Source organism: Castor canadensis, chromosome 15, assembly GCF_047511655.1.
Source record: "Castor canadensis chromosome 15, mCasCan1.hap1v2, whole genome shotgun sequence".
Taxonomy (NCBI): Eukaryota; Metazoa; Chordata; class Mammalia; order Rodentia; family Castoridae; genus Castor; species Castor canadensis.
In genome coordinates, this window is record NC_133400.1 from 55233729 (window position 1) to 55251219 (window position 17491).

Consider the following 17491-nt stretch of genomic DNA (forward strand, 5'->3'; position numbering starts at 1 on the left):
TACCCAAAAGACTGTGACACAGGTTACTCCAGAGGCACCTGCACATCCATGTTTATTGCGGCACTATTCACAATAGCCAAGTTATGGAAACAGCCAAGATGCCCACCACTGACGAATGGATTAAGAAAATGTGGTATCTATACACAATTGAATTCTATGCAGCCATGAAGAAGAACGAAATGTTATCATTCGCTGGTAAATGGATGGAATTGGAGAACATCATTCTGAGTGAGGTTAGCCTGGCCCAAAAGACCAAAAATCGTATGTTCTCCCTCATATGTGGACATTAGATCAAGGGCAAACACAACAAGGGGATTGGACTATGAGCACATGATAAAAGCGAGAGCACACAAGGGAGGGGTGAGGATAGGTAAGACACCTAAAAAACTAGCTAGCATTTGTTGCCCTCAACACAGAGAAACTAAAGCAGATACCTTAAAGCAACTGAGGCCAATAGGAAAAGGGGAACAGGTACTAGAGAAAAGGTTAGATCAAAAAGAAATAACCTAGAAGGTAACACCCACGCATGGGAAATCAATGTGAGTCAATGCCCTGTATAGCGATCCTTATCTCAACCAGCAAAAACCCTTGTTCCTTCCTATTATTGCTTATACTCTCTCTACAACAAAATTAGAAATAAGGGCAAAATAGTTTCTGCTGGGTATTGAGGGGGGAGGAGAGGGAGGGGGTGGAGTGGGTGGCAAGGGAGGGGGTGGGGGCATGGGGGAGAAATGAACCAAGCCTTGTATGCACATATGAATAATAAAAGAAAAATGAAAAAAAAAGAAATTTCCAAATTGTTCTCCAAAATTTTATACCATTTTCAATGTGCATCTCTAGTGCATGACATGTCCAGTTTCTCCATATCTTCCAAAGGTCATACTATTAATTTTTCAAAATATTTTAACATTTCTAATGGGTTCCACTGCACATATCATATGGTTTTAATTACTAATAATGGTGAGCATCTTCCCATGTGCCTACTTTCCATTCTTATGTATTCTTTGGTGAATGGTCTTTTCAAATCTTTTGCCCTTTAAGAAATTAGTTCTTTGCTGTTTGTTGAATTTCAGGGATTAAATATACATTGTGGATGCCATTTCTTTATCTGCTGCATTTCAGGAAAGATTTTTCCCTCTGTGGCTTGTATATTTTCTCTTTTTGTCAATTTTATTGTTATTTTCTATTTATTTTTCTGGGCTGGTGATCCTAGTCAGGGTCTCAGACTTGCAAAATAAGTGCTCTATTACTGAGACTCACCACCAGGCCCATTTTTTATCCTCCTTTTGTCTTTTCTATAAGTAATTTAAATTTTGCTTATTAATTACTCAAAGTGGAGTGTTCCAGTATGACAGTTAATACTTTTATGGGATTACTTTTATTATAATTATCCTCCATATTTATTCTCATTTTAGCCATCACTGGGGTTGAACTCAAAGCCTCACTCTTGATAGGCAGGTGTTCTATCATTTGAGTTATGCCCCAGCCTTTTTTATCTTTAGGTATTTAGGTAGGACCTTGTGTTTCGCCCAAGGGTGGCCTTAGCTGTGATTCTCCTACCCATTCCTCCCACATAGCCTCAACTAACCTTCTGCCTACGCTGGCCTCAAACTATGATCCTCCCATTTTTTACCTTCCCCACTACTTGCAATTATAGACATGTGATACTGTGCCAAGCTATTTATTATCTTCATATTTTCTTTTGAAGAGTGGAAGTTTTCAATTTTGATCATGTCCAATTCATGTGTTTTTATAACAATGGATTTTAAGTTTTTGAGTCATTATTAAGAAAAGTTTTTCCTGTATAGTGTCACAAAAATTTTGTTCATTTTCTTTCATCTGTAAGTTTTATGTTTTTCTGTCCTGTATTTAGATCTATGATCCACTTTGACATTTTTTGTATATGGCCTGAAATGTGGATCTAAGTTTATTTGTGGTCAGGGTTGTCTCAGCTTTTAAGCATCATTTGTTAGAAAGGCTGTCTTTCTCCACTGCATTCTCAATGTGTTTTTCTCAAAAATTACATTCACTTGGATGTACATATGCTCACAGCATGTTTATAAGAATGTATGTTAGCACTATTTGTAGTTTCCTGAGGGAACTCCAGTAGTGATATCCACATCTGAACTAATTTCCATCCCCAGAAACAGTGCATAGTGTTTCCATTTTTCCTGCAACCTAGCCAGCATTTATTCTTCTTTGTTTTCTTGATGATAGTCATTCTCACTGGGCTGAGATAGAATCTCAGTGTTGTTTGCATTGGAACTTTCTGTATGGCTAAAGATGTTGAACATTTCTTCATTAATTAGCTATTTGTACTTCTTTATTGAGAACTGTCTGTTCAGTTCATTTGCCCATTTATTAATTGTATTATTTGTTGTTTTGGTGTTTAATGTTTTGAGCTCTTTGTATATGCTGGATGTCAATCCTTGTTAATCCGTTGTCCCATGAAGAGCATGCGAAGATTTTCTTCCATTCTGTGGGTTTTCTCTTGATCCTGCTAATTGTATGTTTTGATGTATACAAGCTTTTTAATTTGATGCATTCCCATTTGTAAATTCTTGCTCTTTATTACCTAAGCAAATGATGTGCTTTTGAGAAAGTAATGTCTATACTTATATTTTGAAGTGCTTTTCCTGTAATTTCCTCTAGTTGTTTCAGAGTTTTATATCTTACATTATAATCTTTGATGTGTTTTTATTGGCAGCACTATGGTTTGAATTCATGGCCTTGGTCTTGACAGGCAAGTCACTGTACCACTTAAACCATGCCTAGAACACATTTTGTTTTCATTCATTTTCAAATAGAGTCTCACTTTTTTCCCTGTTTATGCTTTCTGCATTGCTTGGATGACAGGATTATGTCACCAAACCCAGGTTTTTAATTGACTGAGATGGGTTTTCAGATGTTGTTTGGCCAGGGTGGCCCAAGATGCTTCCAGTATCTGCTATCTGAGTAGCTAGGATTACAGCCCTGAGCCATTTCACCTGGCAATATATTTTTTATGTTTTTCACTTTTATTAGCATATATACATTGTACAGTGGGATTCATTGTGATAATTCTGGAAGGCATTACACTGTACATTGGTTAGATGACCTCCACCTTCTTTCTCCTTCAAGATCCTCCTGCCTTTCTTAAAACAGTTTCCAAAGGTTTCATCATTCAATATCATGTACACACACACACATATATATATATAAAACCATTATTAATATTCCCTTACCTTCATCTCCTCCATTCACCCTGCAACCTCTCACAAGTACTTCCCTCCACAGTACCTATTTTATACTTACACCCCGTCCCACATTTTTAATTTCAAAGTCAATGTTCAAAGGGATTTCTTGCTGTATCTCAGTTATCCTGTTCTTTGCTCAGTTCCACCCCCTTTATTACTCTCCCTTACCCTTTCCCTCCTAATCCTTAAAATTCAACAGCTTTCAGTATGTATTATTATGTCACCTACTGCATAGATGCACTGCACGTTGATATTGTTGACTATCGTTCTCTTTTCCTTTCCCTCTTCCCCTGAGTTACATAGTTACACAGTTACATACAAGTTCAATGCATAAATGTGTCTACAATTAGGTTTGTTAGGTGGGACCTATTTCCCACATATGAGAGAAAACCTTTAGCCTTTTTCTTTTTCTTTTTCTGATCCTGGCTTAATTCACTTAATATGATGTCCTTCAATTTCATCTATTTACCTTCAAATTACACAATTTCCTTCTTTCTGGAAGAATAAAACTCCAGTGCATATATATATAATCTCACAGTTTCTTAATCCTTTCATCAGTTTCAGGGAACATAGGCTGCTTCCATAGCTTGGTATTGTGAACTGTGCTGCAATAAACATTGATGTTTAAGTGTCTCTATCGTTTCCTGACTTACATTCCTTTAGGTATATATTCAGGAGTTGTAACACTGCATTATATGATAGTTTTATTTTTAGTTTGTCAAAGAATCTCTGTACTTCTTTCCATAATGGTTGTAGTAATTTATATTCCCATCAAAAGCATACAAGGGTTCCTTTTTCCTACATCCATACCACCATTTGTTTTTGTTTGTGTTCTTGAAGATAGTCATTATAATTGGGATTAGATAAAATTCTAGTGTAGTTTTGATATGCACAGCTTATGGCCAGGGAACTTCAGCACGTTATTCATGTATTTATTGGCCATTTGTTCCTTATCCTTTGAAAATTCCCTGCTCAATCCATCTGCCCATTTCTTTTTTTTATATTTCTTTTTTTGTGTGTGTTTTTGTTGTCTAGTTCCATCCATTTACCTAAAAATGACAAAACTTCATTCTTTTTAGTGGTTGAATAGAATTCCATTATATGTAAGTACCAGGATTTCTTAATCCTTTCATTAGTAGTAGGGCATCTTGGCTGTTTCCATAGCATAGATATTGTGAATAAGGCTGCAATAAACATAGGTGAGCGGTGCATTTGTTATCATGAAGTGATGTTGGATATTTTCAAAGATTTTATCTGCACCTATTGAGATGATCATGTGATTCTTGTTCTTGGTTCTATTTATATGCTGGTTTACGTTTATTTGTTTGTGTGTGTTCAGAAATCTTTGACTCCCTGGCATGAACTTAACTTGAAGGTGTATAATTTTTTAATGTGCTTTTGAACTTTATTTGTAAGCATTTTATTAGGATCTTTTGGAACTCTGTTCATTAAAGAACTTAGCCTATAGTATTTTTCTTTTGTTGTATCCTTATCCAGTTTTGTTGACCCTGTTTTCATTGAATGCATTTTTATTTGTTGCTTCTGTTTGTATTTTGTTGCATAGTTTAAGCATTGCTGTTAGTTCTTTACAAGGTTTGATACAACTCAGTGGTGAATGTGTCTGGTCATTGGGCTTTTCTTCATTAAAAAGATTTTAATTACCATTTTATTCTCATTGCTTGCTGTTGATCTATTTGTGTGATTTGTATCTTCTTGTTCAATTTTGATGGGTCATATGTGTCAAGAAAGTTATCCACTTATGCTAGATTTTGAGATTTATTTGGCAATACATTTTCAAAGCACTCCTTAGTGATTTCCTTAATTTTAATGGTATCAGTTGTAATGTTATCTTCTTGTGTCTAATTTTATTACTTTGGGAGTTCTAACTCTTTGTCAATTTTGTTTATTCCTTTAAAGAAGGAATTACCTTGATTATTTTGTTACTTTGATTATTTCTGTCCTTGTACTCAATTTGGGATTGACTTATCCTTGCTTTCTTAGGAACTTAAAATACATCATTATGTTAGGTTATTAATTGGAGATCTTGTCAATGTTTCAATGAACCCCCCCCCCATACAACTAATATATGGTAATGAAATGTTTTTGTAAAAATTCATTAATTGGCATTTTAATTTCATAGTCTTATTCTAGAAAGCAATTATAATGCAGTCCTAAATACCTCAAAGCCATGTCTCTGAAGGTGTTTAGATATTATGGATATTGAAAATGACAGGAAGAGATAAGAGACTTTCTACTAAGAGATAGCTTAGAGCCATTTTATGAAGGAACAACACGAAACAATCATTGCAAAATGAAAGCCTAAGGTCAAATGCCAATTCTTTATGACAAGGATGATGAATGTAAAGAATACAATGTTGTGATTTCTGTTGGCTTTAATTTTTTTGAGTTTCAGAATAATTCACATAGTGGCCTTAGGCAGTTTAAGATTACTATATTTGCTCCTCAACCACATTCAAGTTTTAGGTTTCCTTCCATTATATTCATATAGATCAATTATATTAAAGAAAAACTGAAAAGTGAATCTTTTAATTACCTTCGTATGAAAGCAACCAGTGAAAGTGTAGAACAGGAGTTACTCTCAATAAAGAAAGAGTAAGACAAATGTGAATGTCTTATGAATATTCAAGTAAACAGAAGGCAAAAGCATGCAATTTACTCAGCAACTAAAGTAAATGTGTAAATTGTTAGATTTTGAACTGTGTTACTGTGTAAAAACAGAAACCAGGAGCAGTTCAATCTTTAGAAGACATTCTTACTCTTTGATAAACAAGTCTTGCAAAATCTTGGCATATGTAGAAGAGCAGTGACAATAAGTCTAAAGATGTGTTTCATATTGTGTAAACTATGGTGCATCCATATTTGGAGTCATGGTGCCCAGCTGTTCCCTACATATCTCAGAAAGTACAGTGAATTAGAATTATTTCATCTCAGGGTGGAGGTTACCACATGTAAATGTGAAGGAAGAAAACACAAAATGTTGATAAATTCAAATTATGCCAAATTAGCAACAACAACCCAATATGTTTGTCAGTATTCCATAAACAAGATAGACTACTAAACAAATTTTAACTTCTTTAATATGTGCCAAAATCCAATAAAATCCAGTGTGGGCAAGGTACATGAATCATGTGAAAATAAATAATATTCACCAAGTTCTTTGAAAACTCATGACATTTATGATCATTCAAAATGTTAGATTCTGAGATTATACCTTTGAATAAAATGATAAATGTTTAGGTAGATTAACAGTACCTTGTCTTTTCTGTTGAAGACAAGATAATTATGTCCTTTCCGGACTTTGAGTGCCAACATGATCCAAAATTATCAATGTTTCCTTGAGTTAGGTCTGGTTTACCTTGCAAATTAGGTCCAATTTTCATATAGAGCTTTCATGAATATTGTATCATTTGCCATTGTAATACTGTTTTTTTACTTTTCATAACTTAAATATGATTTATTTTGGAGACATTTCCATGGCAGATTAGAAGAATGTGTATTGTGAAGCTGTTGAATGAAATATTCCAAGGCTATCTGGTAAATCTTTTCAGTGTATAGTGTCAGTTCTGAAGTTTTTTGTTGATGTTTTCTATCTATTGGTGAAAATTGAGGATTGAAGTCTCACATTAATTGTGTAGTGGTCTGTCTCTAATTTTAATTCTTGTAGTGTTTAATGAAGTTTGATACATACACATTTAGCATATATTGTTAACACATGTGTTAGCAATTCTTATTTCCTCATGATTATTATCTTTATTGGTATGAAGTGACCTTGTTTTTCTCTTCTGATTAGTTTTGGTTTGAAGTCCACTTTAGCAGATGCTAATATTCCCACTTCTGCCTGTTTTGGTGTCCATTTGCTTGGTTCCACCCTTTCACTAATTTTCACCTTCCAATGTTTGCTTTTGTCAGAGTTTTGAATTTCTTATAGGTAATAAACAATAATCATAGGTAATAATTATATTATTTTTAAACATAATATAACCTTGATTTTTATCATTGGATCTTGCCTTTTAGTTCAACTCATCATTCGGTGTCTTTTGATTGAAGAATGGAGAGCACTAACATTCGGTGTTATTGTTGAAAGTTATATATCATTTTCTGACATTTTGTTCTTTTTCTGATGTTTACTTTCTCTATTCCTTGTTTGCTAATCTACCAGTCTAGTGGGATTTATTCTTTCTTATATTTTCTTTGTTCTGTTAATCTTCCTCTTCTCTGTGTAGGATTCCTTTAAGTATCTTCTGCAGTGTCAATTTGGTAGTCATGAACACCAACACCTTTAGTTTTTCGTTATCCTTGAATGTTTATTTCTCCTTCAGTTATAAAGGATCATTTTGTTGGATATGCTAACCTAGGACTATTGTTGTTTTCTTTCAGTACTTGACATATATCATTCCAATCCCTCCTTACGTTTAAAATTTGTGTTGAGAAATCTGCTGTTTTTCTTCAGGTGGGTTTGTCTTTATATGTACATTGTTGCTTCTCATTTGCAGCTTTTGATATTTTTATTTGAATGTTTAGTGACTTAATTATAACATGTGTGGGTGTATTTCTTTTCTGATTTTGCTTGCTTGGTGTTCTAAAAGCCTCCTTTACCTGGAGGACCCTGTCTTTCATTCGATTGGGGAAATTTTCTGTTGTGATATTAATGAATAAGTTATCTATGTCATGATTTGTATCCCTTCTTCTTCTATACCAATAATCCATAGATTTTTTTCTTTTGTTGATGTCATGGTGGCCTTACATGTTCTAATCATATTTTCTTTAATTTTTCATTGAATTTCACAGATTGACCTAATTCCTCTATGTGATTTTCAATTGCTGACACTCTACTTTCAGAATAACCCATTCTATTAGACAGATATTTTAGATTTTTCATTTCCAAGATTTCAATTTGCTTTTTCTACATCTTTATTGGATTCTTTCTTCCTATCCTGCATTGTCTACTTTATTTCAGTCATCTGTTTGTTTGAATTCTTTTTGAATTCAGTTAGTTGTTTATATCTTCTGCACTCATTCAGCTCTTAAACATCCCTCTTTAATATCATTGATGATTCTTGTCATTGCTTTTTGAATTCATTGTTTGAAATTTCTTTTACTTCACTATTATTATTTAAGTATTGTGGCATTGTTGGCTTCAAAGGAAACATACTGACTGTGTTTTCATGAAATGTGTGTTTCTACATTGAGATTTATGCATCTGTGGCCAAGTTTTGGGTTGAGAGTATTCAATCTTCTATATTGTTTTATTTAGGAATTCTCAAAGATTATTTAAGACTGGGTAGCATTGTGGTCTTTTGTTACTAGACTGGCAATGTGGGTTCAGTAGACAAACATTCAAGTCAATGCTCAAGACCCTGAGTGAAGTCATGTACTGCACTCAGCAAGAGAAATGTTAGCTGTAATGCCTGTCACAGGTGACAAACTACAACTTTGACTTTATGGCAAACCCCAATGAAGTCCATTCACCACTTCTGTTCCAGTATATTTAGAGGGATATAGGAGCAAAACTAAATCATCATGACCTAAGGATAACAAAGGTGGTGATAGGGAGGAAATAAGTGGGTTAACTCATGAATAATACAAGGTATATGGTTTTATGAGGCTGGAGTGGGTGGTGAGTTAGCTTTCCAGTAGGCGATAATGAGAAAGCTACATTCTATAAATTTTATTGTCTTATATTTTAATTTTTGTTTAGTTTAAAATGTTTTCTAGTTTCTATTTTTAACTTTTTGACCTATCACTATTTAAATATGATTTAAGTTGATTTCTAGTTTTTTTGATTTTGATCAGGAAACATAATCTGTATGCTTACATGATATTGACTTAATCCCTTTTATTAAGATTTATTGTATGGTGGTAGATTGTGCTCTATTTTGGTAAGAAGAATATTGTTGTTCAAGTCCAATATACACTTGATGATTTTCTGCTTATATGTCCTATCACTTATTGAATAAGGGATAGTGAAATCTCAGATTATACTTTGATTTTTTAAACTTTTTACAGTTCTCTCATTTTATGTCTCATGTTTTAAAACTGTTAATGAATGGATAAACATTTAGGAATGTGCATCTTCTTGAGTAATTGATCCTTTTATAGTCACAAAATGACCTTGTTTGTTGTTGGCAGTAGTCTTTGCTATGATATCAGCTTTGGTGTTAATGCAGCTATTCTAGCTCAGTTTTCTTTCTTGGTGAGATAGTGTTTCCCTTGTTTTCTTTTAAACTAATCTCTGTCTTCAAATTAAAGTATACTTATTTTAGACAGTGTATAGTTATATCCTATTTTTATGCAGTTGGCCTCCAGCCTTTCAACTGAAATTTTTAGATCATTTTTACATGCTTTGAAAAACTTTTTTAAAAAGAAATTTATTTACCTCATAGCCATGGAAGCTGGAAATCCAAAGAGCATTAAAGGGACTCTTGGCTGTGTCACATCATGGAAGGAACGTGTGCAATAGGGAGAGATCATATGGTGAGACAGGTGAGAGAGTTTCAAGGGTTGGGGTTACCCTTTTTTAACAATTTGTTTTGGTTCTCAACCAACAAGTGCCTCATTTTGCAAGACATGTGCAAGTGCTGTGTCAGAGCAGGGTCCCCAGGGAACTCCATCAACTCTCCACTTCTTAAGGATGCATGCCCTCTCTTTCAACCAGATTGAGAACCAAACCTCTTAACTGGTGAACTTTTGGGATACACAATCAAACTATATGCAAAACACAGCACATAATTACATGAGTTCTGCATTTTTTTAGATTCTGTCAGAAATAAAGTAGTTAATTCTAAGCACTAGAGATTTTTTGAGCAAATAAATTAAAACAGGTAAAGATTTTGAGATATCATATTTTGTGTATTTTTTAGTTTGAAAAATTGGAATACTTCTTTTGTGATTCCAGGCAAACTATTTTTGGAGGTACTTGGGGTTGAACTCAGAGTCTGATACTTGCCAGACATCTACTCTACCTCTTGAGCCATGCCTCTAGCCCATCCATGCAAACTATTTTACTTTGAAATAGTGGTAAAGTCCAATTGATTGGCATAGCTTATGATTTGCCCTTTGACTAATCACTGTTCAAGCCTCAGTTTACCTCAATTATAAAATAAGAGTCATACTTCACATGATTTTTGATGTATAATGACCTTGAACAATGTCAGAATTGGGATGGGTGACCCCCCCAATTTGGTAAAATTCTCTGTGTATTGTCCCTCTTCAAAAACTTGACTATTGTTATTTTTCTAATTACTAGAAGACTTCACAGTAACATAAACTGCTGATTAATGTATTTGCTATGTTGTATGTATCATATATGTAAAGGTATACAAAATATGTGAGATCAGCTTTTCCTGTGATAGTGAATATATGGAAGAAATGAACTGCGAGCAGCAAGGTGGTTAGCACTCCACAAGGTTTTAAGTGGATCATGCAAAAACTGAGCTCATCATAATGGCAACTGGAAGATGGCTATGAAATTCTACAGTACTAGAATTATGTAGTATGACATCTTCATGCTTATTTACATTTTCTAGACTTTCAATGACTCCACAGACTGTTAAGTGTTGATGGTTTATATTTTGCTAAATTATAATATTTTATAATAGATTTGTATGTGTTTATGGTCACAAATGATAAAAATAGACCTATTTACATTTATCTTATTCATTCATGATATACCTTTTACTAAAGGTTTTGATATTTCCAGGCAACATGGTTCATCTACAAGTTTTTTTTTTCTTTGATGGCACTGGGGCTTAAACTCTGAGCCTTACAATTGCTAGGTCAGTGCTCTGCCACTTCAGCTACTCTGCAGCCATTTTTTTTTATGTTGTTCTTTTGAGATAGTTTATTGGGAACTATTTGCTAAGGTTGGCTTTGAATTGTGATCCTACTATTCTCTGCCTCCTGAGTAGCTAGGAATGTAAGTGTGAGCCACCAGCACCTGGAAAGTTTTTTTTTCAGTTGTCTTGATTATCCAAAAGTTCAAAGTTGAAGTGTATTTAGTTTTGTCTGTTAATCATGCAGTTTGATTTCTTTTGAATTGCTTCTGCACAAGTTCAGTCTGGTTTTTAAAAATAGTTTCATTTCTCAACTTCTATTTTTGAATTTTTGTTTTGGGATATGGTTCAGCTATTAATAAAGCTTGATAATTTTTGGTCTTGTTGTTATGATTTGTTAGGTGTACCAGAGCAGTGAACAGTCAACTTAGGACTCATTGCCCACTACTGAGGCAAGTACGTTCTGATTACTCCATCCACTGTAATGTGAATTATGAGCTTGTCCAGGTTAGCTAAGGAATAGACAGTCTTTCTGGCAGTGTGTGAACACCAGGCACAGTGTCTATACTCTTTTCAGGTGTTTCTCCCTTAGACTCAAGTATTTTTCTGGGACACATATGTTTTCATTACTCTTCCAAATATTCTCTGCAGATCTTCAGGGTTCTCTTTCTGTATCACTCTATGCTGTCCAGGACCCTGTGCTATGATCTCCTTGTTTCAGCACACTCTACTTCAGTTCTTTCTTCTGTGTCATAGCCTGAAATTTGCTTCACAGCAGGGAGTTGTGCCATGGGAAAGGTGACTTCATTTTTTTTCCTGTCTTACATACAATAGTTTTACTTGTTTATCCATTGAAGGACAAGTAGTTTTTTCCCCAACTTTTGTCTACCAGAAATAATGCTGGTCTGGACATTGGTGTACAGCTATTTGTTTGAATCTCTGCTAGAGAACAATCAAAAATTATTTTAAACTGTTCTCAAGAGTAAAAATGACACATTAGGCTTCCATAACCAGTCTCTTTGGAGCCCTACTGTCTTTCTCTTTTTTTAGGTCATTTCTGCTTCTATCGACCTTCTTGTCTAAGCCATTCTATATGTGTTTGTTGTATTATTTTTTTCCAAAATGACAGTGACTCACATTTAGTAACAGCTTCTGCAATTTACTGACATGCACACTCCAAATTCAGTGTTCCAAAATGACATTTGTTATTTTCTTCCCAACCAACAATTTTTGCAAGAGGCCAAGTGTTTTTATCTCCTCTTGGCCTCAGCTTCATAACTTAAAGCTATGGAGTAGAATCATTTAAGACTTGTTCATTCCCATGCCTGGCTGGTAAAGCTGGCTTTTGACTGAGCCTTTAGCAGTGGTGGTAGCAGGAGCCTCTACCTAAGATTCACTGTGGGCCTTGAGTTACTTTATAAATGGTAGCCTGATTCCAAGGGTGGCTTTCTAAGAGAAAGTCATGTGGGATTTATTTCATATTCCCTAACCTGGCCTTAGAGGTCACAAAGAAGGTGCATGATATTCTGTTCACTAGAAATCAGTTACAAAGGCCAGCTCATATTCTATAGTGGAAATGTTCCAGGAGAAATATCAAGGAATACATGAACACATTTTAAAAGAACCCCACTAAATAGACATTGGTCCTAAAGGAAAGTAGTTCTTCCCAATGCAGTACTTCTGAAATTCACCAATTTTTTCTTTTTTCCCCATTTTTATTAGCATATATTAGTTGATCTCGGGGGTTTCACATGATTTTTCCATTTTCGTATACAATGTAAGTTGTTGAAATTCATCCCATCTATCATTTCCACTCATCTCCCCCCTCATTTCTTAAAACAGTTTTAGTAGATTTAATCATTGTATTTTTCTTTGGAGGTACTGGGGTTTGAACTCAGGGTCTACGCTTGAGCCACTGCACCAGTCCTTTTCTGTGATGGTTGTTTTTGAGATAGGTTCTTCCAAACTATATTCCAGTTTTGGCTTTGAACTGTGATCATCCTAACCTCTGCCTCTTGAGTAGCTAGGATTACAGGTATGAACCACTGTTGTCCAGCTCATCATTTGTATTTTTATACGTGTGTAGAAAGTACTTTCACCATGTTTACCTTTACTATAACTTTTCCTTTCACACATTCCTTTATTAATAAAGAGTAGATTCTGACCCTGAAAATATTAGAGACAGCATGCAATATTTGTTTTTCTCGGTCTGGTTTATTTCCTTTAACATGATGACCTATAGTTTCCAAACATTTTCCTATAAAGTACATAATTTGTTCTTCTGTTTGAATAATATGCCATTGTGTTAATAAATCACAATTACTTTATCCATTCATTGGATCATGGGAACCTAGCATTATTCCACAGTTTGCTTATTGTGAATACTGATGCCTTAAGCATTAGTGTACAGGTATCTCCATTGCATATTGACTTGCCTTCTTTTGGATATAGACTTGAAGTGTAAAGCAGATCATTTGGTATTTCCTTCTTTATTTTCTTAAGCAACATTCATAAAGTTTTCCATCGTGGCTAGACTAATTTACATTCCCACCAAGAATGTAAAAAGTGTCCCCCTTTTCCCACATCTTCACCAGCATTTGTTGAATGTTTTTGTAATCCTAGCCTTTCTGACAGGAGTGAGCTGGAACCTCAGTGATGCTTTGTTTTATAGTTAAAGATATTATCAGTTCCTTTATAGTTATAGATATTTTTTATGTATTTGTTAGTCATTTATGGTTGTCCTTTTGAAAATTGTTTAATACATTTGACTCTTACTAATTGAATTACTCATTCTTTTGGTGTTTAGTTTTTGAGCTCTTTATATATTATGGCTTTTTTATCTTTTATCTAATGAGTCACTGGCAAAGATTTTCTTCCCTTCTGTAGGTTTTGCTTTGATTCTTGTTGTTGGTTGCCCTTGCTGTGCAGAGATGGTTAGTCTGATGTGATATCATCTTTAAATTCTTAACATTTTCTGAGCAATTGATCATTTTACTTATAAGAGAATTACATATGCTTAAATATTCAAGGGATTTCTCTGTTTTGTTCTAGTGGTTTCAAAGTTTCAGCTCATGTACTAGGAATTTTGATCCAGTGAGTATTTATTTTTATACTAGGTGAGTGGAAATTAGCTTCAGTCTTCTACATGTGGAAATCCAGTTTCCCCAACATTTGTGTAAGTTTTTGATTCCTTTGTCAAAACTACACAAACTAAACCAACTGTAAGAATAAAAGTACTGAGCTGGTATAACTGCATTAACACCAAAGTAGATTTTATAGTAAAAACTACTACTAGCAAAAAAGTTCACTTTGCAATTATTAAAAAGATCAATTAATCAAAAAAATGTGCAATCCTGATTTTTTATATACCCAGTAACAGCATCAAAATCCAAGACAATAACTGATAGAAGTGCAAATAGTAGAAAAATCACAAATATAATCTGAGATTTCACTACCCCTTACTCAGCAAGTAATAGAATATGTAGGTAAAGAATCAGCAAGATTATATTAGACTTGAACAACACCATTCCTTTTACCAAAATAGAGCACAGTCTACCACCATATGGTAAATTTAATAAGAAGGATTAAGTCAAACTCATGTAATCATGCAGAGTATGTTTCCATATCAAAAAGCAATCAAACTAGAATAATCAATTTTTAAAAAATCTCTGGCATATACATAAATATTTGGAGCAAATCAATTCCTATGTAAACAGCCCTAGGTCAAGAAGATCAAAAGAGAAAGTAGAAAGCATTTTTAACTAAACAAAAATAAAAAATACAATACACCATAATTTGAGAGGTAATATGAAGTCATTTATTTGTGGTCTTTTATTAGTATGAAATGACCTTCTTTGTCTCTTCTGATGAATTTAGATTTGAAGTCTATATTATCAGATGCAAGAGCAGTTTCTCTTGCCTGACTTTGGGGGCTTTTAGCTTGGTAAATCTTTCCCTACCCTTTCATCCTAATCCAATGTTTGCTTCTCTCTGTAAGGTGAATTTCTTGTAAACAACAAATCATTAGGTCTTTCTTTTTAACTCAATTTGTCAATTGATGTCTTTTGATGAAGGAGTTGAGGCCATTAACACTCATTGTTAATATTGAGGGGGATGTTATGATCCCTTTCATTTAGTCGTTTTTGTTGTGTAAGAGTTTGTGTTTGTGTGGAATAAATTCTATGCTATTCTCTTGAGATGTAGTAATTCCCATCCTTTCATGATTATATTTGTTTTCATTTTCAATGTGTAGCTTTCCTTTGGGAATCTTCTGGAGCACTGGTTTAGCAGTCGTATGTTGTTTTTGTTTCTGTTTATCATGGAAGGATTTAGTCTTCTTTCAATTTCCAATGATAGCTTTGCTGGGTAGGGTATCCTAGGATTGAAATAGTATTTTTTTTAAATGCTTAAAATACCTCCCTCTATGCCATTCTCGATTTTAAGGTTTATGTAAAAAATCTGTTAATTTCCTGGGTTTATCTCTATATGTTATTTGATTTTTTTCTCTTCCAGCCTTCAGTATTTTTACTTATTCTTTTTGCTAAGTATTATAACTGTAATATGCTATGGTTCTATTTTGTTCATGCCAATTTTTGTCCTAGAGAATTCCTACACCTGAATTGGCATTTCTTCCTTGAGTTTTGGTAAGTTTTCTGTTAGTATTTTGTTGATATATTTCCTGTGCCTTTAGCTTATACCTCTCCTCCTCCTGTAATGCCCATACTTCGGGTTTGGGCTTTTGATGGAGTTGCACAGTTCTTGCATATTCTTTTTGCATCTCTGTTCTGTATTCTTGTTATTCCTTTAATATCTGTTTTGTCTTTGACCACTGAAATTTTCTTTTCTACTTGTTTCACTTTGCTGGAGTAGTTTTCAAAAGTATTTTTTATTTGACCTAAGGAGCTTTCTGGTTTACTCTTTTTCTTTGAGATTTTTTATGTCTTTGTTAAGCTCTTCTTTTATATCTTTTACTGTCTTCATTTCTTTTCTTTTCTTTTTACATTGCTAGGTTTTGTTTAGGTGTTTGTTGAAATCCTCTTTGAGTTCACTAAGTTGTTTCTTATCTTCTAACTTATTGAAAATACATGTTCTCTTCAGATTTATTGAGTTGTTTCCATTTGTCCTCTTTAAGCTCATTAATAATGCTTATCATCCTTCTGACCTCAGCAATGGAGGATTCATGCCCTTCACAATTCACCAAACCCTCTATTGTCAGACTGTTAAGGTTTCAGGGTTATGTTCCCCTAACTTCTTTTTTTTCATATGTTTTTATTTTAAGATTGCTCTTGTGCTGTTGATCAATTATTTCAGCTTTTAATCCTCTCTTATCTCCTAGATGATTGAGTTTCTATGCTCTGTCTAGCTTATTTGTTAGCTGGGCTTTTGAAACATTTCTGTTCCCTGACCTGGAGTTTTTCTTTTTTAATTATTCATTTATTCACATGTGCATACATTGTTTGGGTCAATTCTCCCCCCTGGTCCTCTCCCTCACCCTCTCCCCCAACTGGAGTTTTACTGAGCAATAAGAAATTCATGGATTCAATTGTGAATCAGTAATTTACATAATATGCAAATTCCTTGGCAGTATTGCCTAAAACCAGTAGGTATTGCAGACATAACAGTTGTTTATATAGAGATTACTACTAAAGTAATAAAATTGATGGGTATAGAAGAGGAAACATGGGGGATGGGGTGAGAGGCAGAAAAGGTGTAGGGTGTGTAGGCTATGGGGTAATAAGATCCTAAGGTGTCTAAAGGAATAGTTTAGTCATTCTGGAGGAGAGTGCTCTTGTTAGGGATTGCAGGAGGATAGGAAGGATGGGGAGCAATGTGTAGAGTTGTCATAATAAATTATTTGGTGAGTGGTTAATGTGGAGGGGATGGAACAATGGGGAGAAAGGGGAGAGGAGGGGATGATAAAGAGGTAAAGGAGGAAAAAAGCATAAAGCAAAAAAGTGGTGAAAGAGTGAAGAAAGTGGGACAAGAGAGGAATAAGCAAATTATAATTTCAGCAAATGGAAATAAGGGATAAGTTAAACAACTTAAAAATATATTTATTGCCCAAATTTCTTTATTGTTGTGTTGTGGTGTGGTATTCCTCTGATATCAGTGAGTGCATGGGATGCTTTCTTCTGATTTTTAATACAGGTGCTATCCCTTTGGATAGGGGCCTGCTCTGGGTCCTTGCTGCACCTTAGGGTTAATATGGTGGGTTGTGTCACAATTGATGGTGCTCCTCTCTGTGAGACATGTTGGGGTGTAAGTGGGTACTTTGAAGTGGACCAAGGAGGAGGTGATGTGTGATCACAAGCCAGTTTCTCCCTCCCAAGGGGGAAGCCTAAGAGCTGGAGCTAGCTGTTTGAATACTTTTCTCTAGGAAGGGTGGTTGTTTTACCTTGCTCACAGCTTGTCCAAAATGGTGCAATTCTTCTTTTCTCAGTATGTGCAGGCTGAGTCACCTCT